The sequence below is a fragment of the Coloeus monedula genome (genome assembly GCF_965178545.1).
Source record: "Coloeus monedula genome assembly, chromosome: 1".
Lineage (NCBI taxonomy): Eukaryota > Metazoa > Chordata > Aves > Passeriformes > Corvidae > Coloeus > Coloeus monedula.
This window is the reverse complement of record NC_138781.1, coordinates 140,437,585-140,450,295: the sequence shown is the minus strand read 5'-3', so window position 1 is coordinate 140,450,295 and position 12,711 is coordinate 140,437,585.

The following is a 12,711-nucleotide window of genomic DNA, read 5'->3' as shown; positions in this document are numbered from 1 at the left end:
GAGATCTACTTATCTAAGTTATCTAAAATATTGTCAATACTATACAAATGAAAAAAAAAAAGAATCCTTTCCACATAACCCATATGAAAGTAGCAGAAAACTTATATCTACTCTGTAGATAGAAATTGTTATGTCTAAACCTGTTTTAAAACTTTACAGATTTTCATTTATATATTTGCTTAAGAATATGAGCCCAGTCCTTGCTTTCCCATGGCAACAAAAATGAAATAATGAAATCCAGGCCTAATGGCACTATAGATTTTCACTCCAGTAAACCTGAAGCTGCATGATTTGTCACTCATGCATTTATCTATATATGGTAAAGTGAGTAAACACTGCGTAAAATATATTTTGTGCTTCCTCGGTCTTGGACAGATTAGCACAAATTAAATTTCACACTAATCTGCCCATGGTCAGGAGTGCTACATTAGGAGTGAGGGGGATTCAGCTAATTGTGAAGAATATTTTTCTCTAATAAAATGATCTGTGAATATAACAAATATATTCTGGAAAGCTACCTTTACCAGTATGGTCTATCAATACTGAATCAATAAAGGATGAAGAAGAATATCTGTATGCAGAAATATGTCATGTTTGTCAGTATTACTTTAATTTGTTCAACAAATTTGAAATAAGTTTTCTTCTCACTTAATATTTTCAGATGGAGTGTTCAATACACATCATTTAGGTTACACTGCTTAGTTATGTTTGACCACCCAAGTCACATGGTATTTGAGTCACATAAGTCTGAAGAATACACTGAACTGCCAGAAGAGGGAAGTCCAGGATCAGAAGTTCGTTCCTGTGAGCAAATGTGAAACCTGACATCAGAATATGAAAGCCCTACATAATACTACCCTGTTTCTAAGCCAAATTGATGAAACAGGATCTGGCCAGGCATTGAGGAGAAAGTAGCATGAATATAATATTTATGAGATAACTTCTGCAGCTCCAGTGTTTATACTGATTGAATAAAAAATCTGGGTAATTGTCTGAAGAAAATGTTATCTTTCTTCAAAATAACCAACCTGTTCTGGTCAGCCCCAGTTTTGGCTGAAGGACAAACAAAAAGCCACTTGCATTAGCACTGGCCATGCAGGAAGCAGTCCTCTTTCTTTTGACTGAGTAAAGATCCAAGAGCAGCAAGGCTGTATATGCCCAGGTGAATTGCAATGCCCAGTTACCTGACTCTGGTAAAGATGCATGGATACATCAAGGGTGGCAGCAGCTAGACTTCTTGCCACTGGAAGCACTGGAGACAAATATCCTGAATCTCACCACAGGGGTGAAGGTCTGACTGATGTAAAAATCAGTATTTAAAATATGCCAAATACACTTGAGACTAAATACTTGGAAATATTTGTGCTACATGGTAGGGAAACTGAGATAATATTATACTTTGCTTTGTAGACCTAACTTTCCCATAGCAAAACTTCATATTAATTTAAAAGTCCGGTTTCTTTTTTGACTTTTGAGAAAGCATTACACAGTTAAAAATCAGGAATGGTGGTATGTAAAACATTGATAAATAAATGTTAACAACTTTCCATTGCCTTCAGAGAATTATATACAGTTTCTGAGTAAGCAAACACTACATACCCACAGAAAACATTGTAAACAATATAAAATATTATGAAATGTATTTACAATACTCTGAATAGCTTTAAACAAAAGCTGTTAAGACTTTAAATATTCAGTCTTTCCCCATACAGACTCCTCTGCAACTGTAGCTGTTGAAGATTTAAATTTAAATGCAATGCTTCGGTACAACATTTACACTTCTACTTTAACACACTGATTGAAACACATTCTCCTCTCATCTTTGCTGTAAGATGCCTTCTCGCCCAGAGCAGTGGCAGGACGCAGCTGGTGGGTTCCCTCCAGGCCGAGGGCGGTGATCCCGGGACAGCCGCGCCGGCGCTGGGTCCTGCCAGCTCCCGGCAGGAAACATCTGAGCATCCACCACGGGATCCGGGCCAGCCAGGAAAGGTCGCGGGCAGAGTGGAAGCTACAGACAAAGTTTATTAGAGAAGACGTCCCAGTGAGTCACGAGGCACAGAAAGGTACCCCCCTTGCTTTCCAAACTCCGCAGAGGGGAGTCTGGGCGTGGCTGGATCCAATCGTAGCCCCAGACTTTGTCAACGATTTATGTGTAAAGGATTGTAGAAGTGTAATTGAATCTTTATACAGCCTTGCTCCACAGGATAAAGGATGACAAACCGAACATATTTATATATATATATATAAAAGGAGTTATTATGAAAATGATTAGACTAAAAAACTCAGAATTATTTATTACACAGTATATGGAGCTATAACTGCTAGTATACTGTAGTGCACAATTTTTGAAGCAATATTGAAGCAATTATACTAAAACTAGCAAAAACAAGTAGAGATTTTTGTTACTCGTCCCATACCCATATGTGGGCAAATCTCTTTTGCTCTGCCTCGAAAAGTAACCTTCAGGGGCATTCTCACTCAAGGGAGAAATCTCCAAACACACTCCAAGAACGGATGTTGGGAGTTAGAAACTGTGACTGGGCTTTTATAGACACTGTCATTCATATGTCTCCAGGCCAGCTGTGTCAGATCAGCATCAATACATAATTTATCAGTACTATCACTAGTTGGTTCCTTTATCAGGTATTTTATCAGGAACATTGTTCTTCCTCAGAATGATTAACTTTGGAATTGATGATTTAGTCTGGTTTCAGCATACTTTAACACCAAAAGCAACATGATACCCCCTTCTCTGTTCACCACTGCTAGCTTTGAAAATAGGGTATTGTTCAAGTTGTTTTGCCCCCACTCCAGGCAGAGCATCCTACTACAGATTCTCAGACATATCTCAGCTAGAAAGCATTCACAGGCCTCTTTTAACACCTACACTGGTGATTCTTCTGCATTGTACAGTGGCTTGTCTTGCAGAGGATGACTGGAAGTGAACTGCGGGGAAACATCACATTGGGAAACACTTCTCCTCACCTTCAGGAACAGCCACTGGTTATCAAAACTATTACCATCCACTTTAGTTTGGTGCTTAGATCCTTCTCCATGATTTCCCCAGCTCCATATTTTGTTCAGAAATATGGGGTGTCACCAATGAAAGCAGTGTCTCCTCACTAATTTTGATCCTTCCTTTACATCCAAGAAAGAGAGAACAATAATTCAATATAGGTGTATTCACACTGGTTTTCCTTTTCATGCAAGGGGGGTGCTCCTTCTACCACTTCAGTAAGCATTCCAGCTCTGTTCCAGGAAATAAAACACTGGTCTAAAATAGCAGTCACTCAGCTTAAGTGATTATCAGAACATTTGCAGAAATCTGATTGCCTTCCAGATGAATGGATCATATCATAAACTTCCCTGGGGAATGTCCCCTTTCAACCAGCAATAAAACTATGTTCTTGCTCATCTTTTGGTCCACAGAAGAATAGCTAAGATCCATTCATTGAAGTTTTCTCTCTCCCTCTTCATGAATGTACACCATTGCTTGCCGATGTTCAGTATTTATCCTTAAAACTTTGTCCCTTTCCTTTTAAGGACAATACAGTATTATCCTGATGTGTTAGACAAAGAGACTGCATGAGTTGGTCACATTTTTCAGCAGCAAGTCCTACTGAATTCACTAGATCATGACGAGATGTAGCCTGGAATGCACATTAAGGTATTAATGGAGTGTGTATGCTTGATATCAAGTTTTCATGCTGAGCTGCACTGGTGTTAATCTAGTTTGATTATAAAGCCTAATGTAAATTCTTAGACAGATATTCTATTTTAGCTGAGAAACGAATGCTGACAGTTTACTGCAAGATGACAAATGAATGCTGACATTTTATTCTTACATGTTTATAAATCAGTTTAAAGGTTAAGAGTCATTAATGCGGGCAATCTGAAGAATCTATATACATAAACAAAATATTCATTTTTTGATAACTATGTATGTCCAATGTCATTCACAAAAGATAGAAGTCAGATTAAAGAATGAGGGGAAAATTGCAAACTTATCACTATTAGTTTATCTTTTAACTGAAAACTAAATTACCTGATTGATGGGCCTTCTGATCAAACCACAATGTGGGTTTTTTTCATCATTTACTCTAAAAATAAAATATCTACATGACGATTTGTAAAGAATAAAGATTAACCCCTCCCTTCCTATATGACCCACAGTGACTAGAAGTATTTGCCAGTAACTGTACCAATCTTCCAGGCACTCTGGAAAACAGACAATCAATATGGTCTGTGCTAGGACACATCATGGGAATAATTTTCACTCTTATTTTTTGTGGTGGCCAATTCACCAGTAGTCCAAGGGACAGAGAGTGTTCTTGATAAGACTGTCTCTGGTGCCAAAGACTTTGGTTATGGTGAGGGACAGAAGCCTCTCCCAGAATGCCATGTTCGGTTATGGTGCTGTACCCCGGTTCAGGTTCCCCGGTTGGCTCCTGGTGTCAGCCTCACCCCTGTACTTACCCTGGGCTGTCACGTGCTTGGGGTCATTTGCCTCTGGAAACCTTCACAAGTTGTAGCAATAAACTGCTTTCTGTGGAACTCTACACAAGGACCCTTCTCAACTCCTTGCCGTCAGCTTAATATTAGTGAAGCCATCCCTGCGTCTGTGTGTTTGTGTGTGTGAGCCACGGAGCCGGCAGGGAACCCAGTAATAATTTTTATTACAAATTTTCCTGATATTACCTGAGCTAAGAAATAGTCGTGGATTCCTCATCTATTTCCAAGAAAAGGTCTAAAGAGTGCTCTGAGAGGAGCACAAATTCCAGTGGCAGTTTTTAATGGCCAATGAAGGCTGTCACTGGATGAGAAAGAGAGCTTGGCAAGGAAAAATTGTTTATGGAATTTACTAAAACTCTGATGGAGACAGACAATCTAGATGGGCATGTCCTATGCACCGTTAGATATATGCACCATGGAGGATACGAGCACCTTCTTCATATTCTGACATTTTTTAAGCAATGTGCAGAGGTTTCTCTGTAAAGGAGAATTCAGGTCAATACCAAGTATTAAAAATATGAAGTGAAATTAGCTTTGTGAAATAAAAGACCAAAATCCTGGAACAATCTCTGGACATGAAAGTACAACAAACTTCAAGGCATTCATCACTGGTTTTCCTGGGTGGATGACCTACACAGCACACTTTGTCACATATGGCCTAAGATCCCAGTTGTTTTCCAGATATTTATGAGATTTTCCCAATAAAAATATGGTATTTTGTATAATTTTAACCATTAGCTAATGAATCAGACTTACAGAGCTAAAATACATGTCTAGAATAATTTGACTTAGTATATGAACATATATATATGTATGTATTTTTTATTGTGTATATGTATTTAAAGCATTACAGAGTACTCATAAAATAGCTATGGTCAAGGAAAGCTGAGAGCTGAGAGCAGAACTTTGGGTATTCTTTGACTGATTCATTCAAAAAATTTGCTTTTATTCCTCAACATTCTTAAATCACCTGAATCAAAATTGCTCAGAATTGGTTTTCTGAACACCTTCTGCTTGTTTTGTTTTATAAATAACCAGCCAGGGAAATTAATACCATTCAAACTCAGAAATCTATTTTATGTTAAGTAGGAGACAGGCTGCTTGGTGTTTGTCAGAAAAATATTTCCTGAGCTACTAGTGCAGGACCAGCTTCCCTTCCTCAGAGGAAAGTTAGAAAATGGAATCTGCAGCTCAGGTCTAGGAAATGTTCAGACTGAACATCACTGTTACACAAAAACTTCCACTGTAAAACATTCAAAGGTCTAACAAAGACACCAAAAAAATCCAGAGCATTGCTAAACTGAAATTCACTTTCAAATTCAAGACACTTCTCACTGCCTTCTTCACATCTCTTTTATACTTCTCAAGATGCCAGCTGGCATTCAGACTGTTGTTGGGAAAAGTTTAGGGGATGAGCTATTGACAGACAGTCAATCTTGGTAAGTAAGGCTTTTCATTTCACGTCTACAAGGATGTACTGCTTTTTCTCAGGCAATCACATGCAAGCAATTCAAATGTAAACCTTTTCCTGAACCCAACAATAAAATATACATTCTACTCTATGCTGAGCTTCACTTTGACCACTACATAAGCACTTGCAGTGCAGGTATATCATTACATTTGTCTGCCACGATGACTTGATTAAATTGACTTCTTGTTATTCAAAAGGCTGAACAGACATCTGGAACTGCATGGTGGTATGGCAGAATTCTGCTTTTTATATTGAGAATATTTCAGCCTTCTGAAAATTGTTACATAGAAGATAAAACTCTCATCTGGATATGTTTGCAGTTTGTGTGTTGGTTTTTAATGATTATATTTAAAACTCTGCACCGAAATAAAACCAAAATATCATTCATTGAAGATAAATAACTTTTACACTTCATATTTAAACTAGATTATTTGTTCACAGAGAAAACATTCACCACCATTAAATTTGGAAAACAGCAATACTTTGCATTCACATAATACTTTATGTCTGAAGAATAATCTTTCTTTAAACATGTCCACTGCTCAGGATATGAACTGCTCATGGCTGAACCAGTGAGATCTCATTGGTGTGTCAGTGATTATATCCCCTAAAGCCAAGCTTCTCTATTTTCTATGTCCTGTATCTACATCTGCACAGCACATCATATCATGTAGCTAGACTGCCCTACTGAATCTGAACTTGAATTTCCTGAATGAACTGCAATTGAGGGGCACTGAATACATCTCAGGAATCTTTGATAGTTTCAGAGTAGTGCAGAAAGAAAACATTTCTTGTGAGTTCCAAACATGTACATGGACATCATCTAGAAATTTTCAGATTGGGTATTATTTCTTCGGCCTTCTTCTGAACAGAGACTGGGATAAGTGCCCCATCTCACTTTTGCTTCTTGAGAAGCACAACTGATGCTTCTGAAAATAAGTTTAAAAAATATTTTAATATGGCTCTGAGGAAAGAAAATGTTTCCAATGGTGCCTCCAGAGAACTGGAGACTAGCTGATGACAAAAATTGTACGTGAGAGTTCATATACACAGTAAACTGAAAAACAGTTTCATACCTTCTTAAAGCACAATTTTTGCTGAGAAGAACACAGCTATGGATGTACAAAAATTGGTTCATCCACCCTTAAGATTGGGAAGGCAATGGTCTTGGAACTTGAGGAAGCCTTTACTGTATCTTTGGAGCTGGATTTTGAAGTTGCTGTCAGAGAAGATATGAAGGGGCACATCTGATATGGTCTGAGGGGGATTTAAACTGTTGGAGTCACAGACTGTATTGAAGCCATGATGGTGAGACAATATTTCCATGTCTGCTTTCTTCTTATCTGAGAGTCTACTAGATGGAGAGGACTTTGCCAGCTGGGGAACCAGGCCTGAGCAGACACTGAGATGTACCTTGCTTCCCAAAGAGGTGAAGTCTTAAGATGCACCATTAAGAGTGCATTAAGAGTGTGTCAAGTCCCACAGGCACACATGCTCTCCTTGCTGTGGATAACTCTGCAGTAGTCCAGGGAAAAATTAAATGTTATGTAGTTCAAACACTGGTTATGATCTTATGCTCTCAGCAAAATTATCCTCTTGGTAGAAGTCATGAACTGTCATCTAGATGGGATTTCAGCTGTCATATATATTTCAGAGAAGAACAGAGTCAGAGAACGTGACTCCTTTAATGGTAGCAATTCTATAAGTAATTGGCCTTTCAACATGTTGCAGGTTATTTACTCCAAAACTAGATGGTTATACAATGGTAGCTGAGCTTCACCCAAAATGCCTGTAAAAGCAAGCTCTTTCATTATTTTAAAATTATGGTAATATGAGGTATGAATTAGTCAAGCTAACAGCAGTTTCTGGGACATATTCTGTTCTCAGTGGCATAAGAAAAAATGTGGAGTAACTCCAGCTGCAATTTAGAATAAATTACTTACTTCATTCTGGTGAAACTGAAAGGAGAATCTAGTCTGATTAATGATAAATGAAAAACAGCATGACTACTTACTGCAGCTATTTTCAATGAAAAATTACTAGATCTATATTCATTCATTTGTAATATAAATGTGGATGGACAGATCTTCAGTTTGGTTCTGTTTTCACTCCATTCTTATTAGGTGAGCACAACTCTAGAATAACTGTTCTGATGTCTTGGAGTGGCTACCTGAAAACAGAGGCTAGACAAGATTAAGAGAATAAAAGCAGGTATTTATTGAAGGGCCTTCAATAAAGATACACTATGGGTACAGAGCCCTAGGGCTACACCCAAAATGGATGCTGGGTCATAAGTTTTTCACACTTTTATAAGTTTGGTCCATTTGCATGTCAGGGTTAATTCTCCAATTACAGTTTCAGGTAATGATGTAATTACCTGAAGTTTGTTCCACCTTTCCAGAGGCTTAGTTTACATATTTTGGGGCCTGGGACAACAAGGTGGCCCAGAGAGGATTTGTTATATCTAACCAGAATGGGAGAACAGTAGCTAACAGGCTATGGAGTTTTAGATTTACAGACTAAAGCAGTACAGGATCTGAAAAATATAAAACCTTAATCCTAAGGCATCAGTTCCAGACTAAATTTATATAAGTTAAAAATCAAATTTCCTTTCTTATGAACAGGTGATACAAAAACCAAAGCAAACTAATTAATTGATTGGAGTCTGAATGAAAATCAACAAATCCAACACTTGGAGAAAAATCACTTCCTCCACACTGAGACAAAATTGCGCTGCTCCCAAAAAGAACTTCTATATTTTGCCAGATGGGGCTTGGGATATGATGGCAAAGATAGGCTAATGTCCTAGTCTGAATTTAAATTAAAACTTTTCCAAGTTTAGCAGTGTTAAGATCTGAAAGTTTTGCTCACCTCACTGCAAATTGTTTTGGCTTTTTCTTATGTGCACATTTTTGGCCATGCTGAAACTGGAACTGGGGGGAAAGAGGGAAAGGAAAAATGTGGAGAAAAAGGTGATGTTACCAAGAATATTGGAGAAGGAAAAGTGAAAATGAACTTGACAGCTTAGTGGGAGACAGGGTATTATGGATGCTGCAGGCATCTACAGACTTTGGCTCTGGAACCCACTATTTTTAAACACAACAATTTTGAAGGGTCTGAAACAGTTACTATACATGCAGCCTGTAGGCCTGCTGCTGCTTTCAGTTATGCTACTGGTAGCCCAGAAAGTTTTGCTGATCCTTGAAAAAACTCTTCTGGATTTCCATTATTGCAACTGACAACACACTCATGGTGAAAAAAGTATAGACAGCTATGAAGATGCCCAAGAACTTGAAGACCTGCCAAACAAAAATGAAATGTAGGCAATTTCATAAGGTTATGGACAAGGTTCATCTGAAGTTCACAGAATCATAGAATGGCTTGGGTTGGAAGGGACCTTAAAGATCATCTAGTTCCAACCCTCCTGGCATGGGCAGGAACACCTCCCAGTAGACCAGCTTGCTCAAAGTCCCATCCAACCTGTCCTTGAACACTTCTATGGACTGAGCATCCACAACTTCCCTGGGCAACCTGTGTCAGTGCCCCACACTCTTCACAGTAAACAATTTCTTCCTAATATCTAATCTAAACCTACTTTCATTCTGTTTACTCCTTGTCCTGTTGCTGGAGGCCTTGGTAAAAAGTCTCTCTTTCCTTCAACCCTTTTTAAGTATTGAAAGACCATAACAAGGTCTCCCTGGAGCCTTCTCCTCTCCCATCTGAACAGCCCCAACTCTCAGCCTGTCTTGTAGGAGAGGTGCTCCATCCCTCTGATCATCTTTGTGGCCAGGTGGGGTCTCACCAGAGCAGAGACGAGAGGCAAAATCCCCTCCCTTGCCCTGCTGGCCACGCTGCTTTTGATGCAGCCCAGAACACAATTGGCCTTCAGGGCTTTAAGTGCACATTGTCAGACCCTTGTGTTGAACGTGGTGAGGGCTGTGAAAGGCAACAAGCAGGGCTTCTGCAGGTCTATCAGCAGCAAAGACTAGGAAAAAAATGTGCCAGCTGCTCAACAGGGACGGGGATAATGAACTTGGGTGAAGATGTGAAAAGAGTGGAGGTACTCAATTCCTTCTTTGCCTCTCTCTTCACTAGAAAGCCATGAATCACAGGGCCCTGAAGCAAGAAATTATTAGTTCTAGTGAGCAAGGATCATGACAGGTAACATTGAAATAAACTGGACATATTTATTCCATGTGACTGTCAGAGACTGAAATATTATAGTTTATAACAAACATTTTCTTAAAGGACTTTTAAAACTGTATTACAAAAGCTGCAGAGAAGACTGCACCCTAAATGGGGCCCTGACTGCTTGCTGATGAAGGTAGGATGAAGTAAAACTCAGGGGTGGGGACATTCACAAAGCACAAGCTTAACACCTCCAAGGTGGAGACCACAGCCCCAGGGCTATCAGCTGCCAGGCTTGAACAGACCCTCGCACCAAGGGGTGGAGGGAGGAGAGGCTTTGGGTATCTGGGAAAAGCCTCTGGTCAGAGGTGCAGTGACTGCCCATCCTCCACTGTGCAGAGGAGCCCAGCTGAGGGGCCCTCGCTGCGGGAGGTGAAGCTTATCCACAGCAGAAGGGGGTGACATGGCCCATCACAGGGGCCCCCCTCAAAGGGGTCCCCAGACCCTGCACCAGAGCACCAGAGATGATGCAACAGACCCTCAGTGTTGCAAGGGACAGTGTCAAGCCAGCCCCTGCAAGAGAGATGTGGGTGTTCCCACCTGTCTCAAAGCATATATTAATCCGTGGGATTCTGTACTCTTTGCCATGTGGTGTGGTGGCGTGTGGTGGCACGGCGGAGCGTGTGGCGGCGTGGCCACGGCGGCGACGGGGGACCCTCACCACGAGCAGACCGGATGGAGGGGAGCAACGAGACGTCATTGGGACCCTGGGATGGGTGATGTGCTTCCACCTAACCCCTGTCACCTTTCCCTGTTCCCCCACCCCACACACACACTTCTTTTTCTGTTTCTTTCTCTCTTTTCTTTTTCCTTCTCTTTGCCTCTCTACTATTAAATAAAATACATCCATTTTTTGGCAACAACATCTAACCTCATTTGGTTTTAATCTCGTTTCTGGGATTATTTTGACCCTTCTAAGTTCTTTCCGGTTTATGCACAGAGACTTAGCTTGCTTTGCTTTTCTGGGTTTAAACCGGATCGTAACAGTGACCTACAGGGATGCACCAGCAAGTGCTGAGGGAGCTGCTGGTATCTCTGTGAGTCCATTCTTGATTAACTAGGAAAGGTCATAGTGACCAGGGGAGATTCCTGAGTACTGAGAGAAAGCAAATGTCACTACCATCCTCAAAAAGACATGAAGGAAGACTCAGGGAACTACAGGTTAGAGCTCCATCTTGGTCTTTGGGAAGGTGATAAGCAAATAATCCTGAGAACCATTTCCAGGCAAATAAAAGACAAGAAGGTTACTGGGAGCAGTCAGCATAGATTTGTGAAGATGAAATTATGCCTGACCTGGGAGGCTTCTACAATAGAGTGAATAGGGGAAAGCAGTGAATTCTATTTATTTGACTTCAGCACAGCTTTTGACAGTCTCTCTTAAAATCCTTGTAGACATTCTGATGGAATATGGGCTAGCTATATGGACAGGGAAGTTGATTCAAAACTGGCTGAAGTGCTGGGCTGATAAGGCTGTGATCAGCAGCATGAAGTCCAGGTGCTGACAGGTGACTAGTGGTGTTCTAAAGGGGTAAATACTGGAGCCAGTACTGCTGATCATCAGTGACCTGGATGCTGGCACATCACGTACCTTCAACAAGTTTGCAGATGACACAAAACTGGGAGGAGTGTTCCACAGACTAGGTGGCTGTGTTGCCATACAGAAGGATCTGAACAGGCTGGAGAAATGGACCAAGAGTCATCTCATAGAGTTGAGCAAAGGAAAGTGCAGAGTCCTGCTTCTGGAGAGGAACAACGCCAGACACAGGAATAAGTTGCCCAGAAAGGCTGTAGAGTCTCTGTCCTGGGAGATATTAAAAAACCTAACTGGCCATATCCTTGAACAAGCTGTCATAGCTGACCCTGCTTGGGCAGGGGTGGGGTTGGGCTGGGTGATTTCCACAGGTGCCTGCCAGCCTCAGCCATCCTGTAACACTGGGCTTGCTATGGCTCTACCCCTCTAAAATTTTTAGGAGGTAGTGGTTCTTACTCTACAGCCAGTGGTAGCACATACAAAATAAGCTGTTTGTATAATATATAAATGCAGCAGAACCTATATAAAGGTCACAAAGACATATTCTCTTTTATCTACTTGTAGGCACTGCAACTGGAGTGAGCAATTCCATAATTCATTTCAATGGGAGTTTCATAAGCATTAGATGTAGGTTCCAAATGCCTGACCTGCATTTTTATGGGTGATTTGTTAGCAGCAGTGGGTAATCCTGTGGAGAGAAGAGGTTTTGATACTCAACTGAGTACTAACGTTAACTCATCTCCATTTCTAAGAGAAATTCAGATAGCAGGGTAATTCATGTTTTCAGAATGCTGCTTTTTGATTCAAACTATTTACTGTAATGAAACAAGTAATTCGTTTTTATCTGAGGCTGCATCACATCTCTCACTTCACTGCTTGTTCTGAACACCAGCAGAAGGTTCTTGAACTGTGCTTGTCTACACCAGTGGTGCTTCCACAGCCCAGAGTAATGGTTCATAAGTGTCACTGGACAAAGTTGTACAACATTTCATTTTTTCGTTTTAATCTT